The following is a 5,816-nucleotide window of genomic DNA, read 5'->3' as shown; positions in this document are numbered from 1 at the left end:
CCTCTGCTCCTCCCTCCTCCTCTTCCTCCTCCTCCTACCATCATTTTCCTCCATCCCTCTCTCCTCCTGCGTCCTTTCCCTCACCCTACCAGGGACGATTCTAGGATCAGAACTTAAGGGGTGTCTGGCACCCTGTTATACTGTAAATGATTATATATTATATTATATTTTTTTGTACAGCAATCACATACACAGTAGGCTATGCACAGTTCATAACGCAGGTCTCCCATCCATTCAGTTTTGTAGTAATTGCCAGATAAAATGTTGAGTATCCCGCTCGGTTTATGCAATCAGCAGACAGAACGCTATAAAGAGGCGGGTCTCTGTGCCGGTGAAGATGACTTGCTGCTCTCCATCGTGGCAAGACAAAGACGGCTGTGTTCATGTGGTGGTGATGTCAGGGTGATGTAGGCACGAGGGAGGGGAATGCTAACTGCAGTCACTTACAGGAAGTTGGCTAAACGGACCATATCACTTACCTCTCCTTTAAATGTTTTTTTTACCAAAAACTGTAGCCTAAATTTTGATAATGCGGGAATAACGGAATTATGTGACTATAGAAAGGATACAACTATTCTGAGAAGCTTTTAGTAGCCATTAGGCTACTTGGACTACAAAGGTGGTGTTACAAATAAAATTGTAGGCTATTATGCAAAGCTGACTTGTGTCAGGCATGACTTTAAAAGTATCTCTCACCAAATCCAATTAGGCTACAACTAATTAGGAAATCTTGATGTGAGAGTTTAATGGACCCATTTGAAAATAATCATTCCCATTTAAATATTCAAAAGTTTTGTCGAGTTTGAAGGCATGTTACATTTCCCTGCTACAATAATGTGGTGACACCTAGGTTCGTCTGGATGTGCTATTTAATCTTAGGCCTATACAAGAATCCCCACTGTGGCTCGAAAACTGAACTCGTGGGAGCTTGTCAAACACAGACTTGTAGTATTAGTTTTAGGAGTTCCGGTGTTGCACCGAAAGCTGTGACCTGTCAGAATATGTGACCCAAGAGGGCGCTGTTCTTATTTGTTAACTGATTTCAATAGACTGTAGGCATATAACAACCCAGTCTCACAGTGAAATGTTTTATTAATTATGTTGGCCCACACCTGAAAACATAGTCTCACAAAAACAGCCCTGCAATTGAGAGATGATTAAGTTGTTTGCTTCCAATTTAAAATGATTGCACAGTGGAAAAAGTTTAGCCTACACATTTCACTGTGATGGGTAACGTTGGTTATTCACCTTTAAAAAAAACAATCTGACCATTTCAGTGCCAATTTTGAGAAACTTCTACGATTTGCGCAATGGACCAACGTTTTTACATAGCCTATATTTCACTATGAGACTGGGTTAATCAATAAGAACAGCGCCCTCTAGGGTCACACATTCTGACAGGTCACAGCTTTCGGTGCAACACCGGGATAAAATGTAGTGGGCTGAAGCCTAAAAATGTCTAAAATAACCCCTGCCCTCTACTCTCCTCCTTCTTATTCTCTTGTTTCTGTCTTTCACTTTGTCCACTTCACCATCTTGAATTCCTACTTTCTTCAGTTAAAGGTGAAGTGAGCGATATATATAGGTTAATATATGTATTAAATCGCTCTAAATTCATACAGTGATCACTTATATAGTGTGCGCGTTTCATACCTCTAATCTCTCCATCACCCGCTCTGCATGTAATCGGCAAATTAAATTGTTCGGGGATCCCGAAAGTAGTATCCAATCAGAATAAAGAACGCTACAAACCGGCACCTGTCTCACTGCCGGTGCACCCGCAGAGCAACAGATGGGTGAATGTGTATTCGCCTACAATGGCGGAGCAGGTAAAAATCCTTTTGTTTTGATGGTTTTTATCATGTTTTATCACACTTATGGATCTGAGATGATGCTAGATAACTCGCTGCTTGAAGACCGCAGTGCATTAATTTTATTAATTAATAATTTATATTAATGTGGTGACATAGGGACGAGCGAGGGGACTGTTAACTGCAGTAACTGACAGCAGGCCCGGTTCTAGACAGTTAGATTAGGGTGGGCCTGTAGAAATTTTAGGTGGGCACACAGGGCAGAGACCGACATTTTTTTGCCCTTGTAAGATCTCTGCGTCTGCTTTTTGGCACATTTACTGTGAATTGTGTAGAACACAATATGCAAATACACTTTGAGTGTTGCTGTGTGGGAGATTTGATTCTTGCATGTTTTTTTTCCAAAATGTTTATGAATAACATAATATAGCGTACATTATATACAACATAATGTATCTTTTTTTTTATCGCAGTAGGTTAACTGTAGGCAGCCTGAGCTGATAGAAGAGAAAGCTTTGGGACTGGGCAACCTGGATGGTGGTAGTCCAGAGCTATATATTACTATACACACTAGCCTATATAGATATATTGTGATGTCCTCCTTATGGTTAAATAAAGTCACAATTAATCTGGATTAAAAAACAGGCAAAACCGTAAAGGGAAATATTTTCGAGCAAGTTGCTAGGCAACGGCATTGTTTGGGGTCTGCAGTCATTCATAAACACCATGATAAACACTTACAATAGATAAGATATGAAGATAAATGCCGTACAACATTAGAGTTACTATGTGAAATGAGTGATGGCGAGTCTGATAGCGGGGACACAGAACTGATCGCTGTGTTCCACACACCGGCTCATCTGACTGCCCTCCGGGCAGAGAGCGTCGGAGGGATCCTCCGCCTCAAAACATGTACACGTGTGGAAAAAATTAATTAATAATCAATTAGAGTTTATCTAAAAATAAGTGTGCTATGTTACCGTTTATTGTATATAGGATTTTAGCTAATTTGGACACTGTTTTGACCGTCTGTTTTCATTGGCGATCGGGGCCGGCGGTATGTAAAAAATTTATATCACCTCCTATCGCCGTAGTCAGAGCGGGTCAGAGCCATATTCCGTCCGTTTACAACGGCGGAACTGGGTTTTTGAAATTGTGAGTAGCCTACACCAACTGCATTATTAGCCACTGAGTTGCAAGGTGAGATTGGAAGCCATTGGAATATTTCCCCGACACCGGAGCCCTCCCTTAAACCTCGCTGTTTAAAGCCCCGTGTCAGTGACTGCTCTTGAGAAACAAGCCCAAAGTCGCTTATAAAAAGCGGACCTGGCAACGCTGACCACTGACCACTATAAGCGGGTGGGTGGAGGCAGGCTGTCCTGCCCACCCAATTAAGCAATGCATGGTGATGTTATAGTATTCATTAATTGGCTGAATTCTATTTGACATTTTCTTGGACAGCGAACAAACATTTCCGTCCGATAGTGGGTCTGGACTTCCAAAAAAATTTAAAAAAAATAAAAATCTTCAATTTTGATTGGGTGGACACGGACCACCCTGGCCCCTGGCTACCGCTGGCCCCGACTGACAGGAAGTTAGCTAAAAGAACCATTCCGCTTACAGCACCTTTAAAATCAGTCAATTCAATGCACTTATGTATTTATCCATGTGGAACTTCATTTGTGCAAAACATCAGGGCCTGTAGCTCATATAGGCTACCCAGCAACACAACACAATATAGCCTACCACACTTACACTTGCAAAGCACAATACATAAAGTTAAGAAAAAAAAACAATAAAAACATTACTCTAGATAAATAGATTAGTAATTAGAAATTGAACAAATATGTTTAAAAAAATGTGTTATATGTTTTGTATAGGCTATAAGTAAATTAATAAATAAACGGATCAACTTTTCATGCGTCATGGATGTACGCAACAAAACTCGACATGGCTCTCTTAGTCCTCCATACATTTATATTGCTCTCTCTCTCATTCTGTTGTCTACCGACCCTCTTTTCCACTCTGTCTTCCACTCTGTATAGTACAAGACAGAAAAAGTTAAAGATAGAAAGATGTAAAGTAAGGAGATTAAAGAGGAAAAGTGCCTGTAGGGGACAATCTACATTACACATAAACAATATTTTACATTTCTGCCTCTTTTTTTGACATGTACAATAGCCATTTATCACAGCCTTCAGAAAATGTTTCTTCCTTAGTTTATAATCAATATGTGAGTTTGACTAAGTGTTTTTACTGGCTGGTTACCAGTGTGGCTGGCTGGTTGACTTTTTACAAGCTTTTAGCAGAGATGACTGCTCAGTGCAAGGATGCTACTTTCAACATGGAGATCCAGCGACCTCTGCTGACCATGCAGCTTCAAGCAACATACAACTGCACCGCTGAAAATGAAGTGAGTTATTTAATTATTATACCTCAGAACGTACAAAACAGTTTTCACTTAATAATTCATACAAATAAGACATTGACTCATTGTGAGTGGAATTAGAATTGAAAGCCTATCAATTCTGAACAAGAAATAAGAAAAAAGTGTAGGAGTTATAGGAAGGAGTCAAGCCGATCACTTAATTTGGCTGCACACCTCTGTGGCGGTAAATTCACATCTCACAAACATTTTCCAGCACACATCATACATCCGCATTTTAACTACACTTGGTGCCTCATCTCCCCTGGTAGTAATAATAGCAAGTAATACCAGAAAAAGATTTAGCAAGTCCCAATACATACATGTCAATACAGTATGCCAAAAATAGCCAAATGTCCTACTAAATCCGGTCACATTTTGCAGTATGCAACTGAGGCTCATTCATACATTGGTAGTAATAATAGAAAGTAATAGTGATAAAAGGAGTTGAGTTTCCTGACTGAGTCTCCAGTAACTGCTTGTATGGACCCTAGAATAACTAAAGGTGACATTAAGGCACCTTTAAAAGGCCCGTTTGTAGCCACCCTTATACCACCCTGAACACGCCCGATCTCAGAAAGCTAAGCAGGGTCTGGCCTGGTTAGTACTTGGATGAAGGCAGGGGTGGTGAAGAACGAGAGCTGTTTGGCACAGCTCCCTTGACGGCCATAGGAGGAGGGGGCGGATGGAACTCCATCTTCTCCTTCAACACCTTCCTCTCGGCCATCACACCCCTCTTGTTCTTGCACTTGGAAGCCCTCTCGAACAGCCCGTAGGTCTCGTTGGTCTTCAGCCACTTGATGATCGCAGGGGAAATACTCAGTGGCTTGGGCGGATTCAGGCGGCTGCTCCCAGAACTTCTGCCAGCCCTCCAGCTTGACGGTACCGGGTTCTGAGGTCTCTCGGAGGGACTAGGGTCCGGCGGGCCTGTTGTCCTGGCACACAGAGCTGGCGAGGTCTCCCCAGGTGGTCAGCTGTGTGCTGACCGACGCCTCGGACTTGTACAGGACACTCTCTGAAGAGGAGAACACCACAAAAACGTATCAACTGCATTGCTCGATACATACTGATGAATTTCACGTGGCACAAACACAAGTCCTAGCAGCTCCACAGCATACTACAAAGTAATTTCATGTTAATTTCTGCATAACACTAATATACCTCAGGGTTCAACACAACTTTTTTTTCCTACTGGCCCGCAGGGCCAGTGGATCCGAGTTTTACTGGCCCCTTGTATATTTTCACTGGCCCTGCACACACTTTTTCTTCTTCATAATTTAGTGTAAATAATTATAATATGTATTAGAAAAATAAAGAAAAATAACCAAATCTAAAGGGAATATCTATACTGTAACAGTATAGATATTCCCTTTAGATTTGGTTATTTTTCTTTTAGTTAATTATATGAAATGTTGAGATTGCTCATACACATAATATAAAACCAGGCAAACATATTGAATTTGAAGCCTACGTGGAAGGGGTGGGCCAGTATTTTAAAGTCCAGTAATTTGGTTATTGTTTTTATTCTTGAATTTGGGCAGTTTAATGAATAGTTCAACTGCAGAAGTCATGATCAAACA

Source organism: Ammodytes marinus (genome assembly GCF_949987685.1).
Source record: "Ammodytes marinus genome assembly, chromosome: 16".
NCBI lineage: Eukaryota > Metazoa > Chordata > Actinopteri > Uranoscopiformes > Ammodytidae > Ammodytes > Ammodytes marinus.
The sequence above is the reverse complement of the archived record's forward strand: the minus strand, read 5'-3'. Positions refer to the sequence as shown.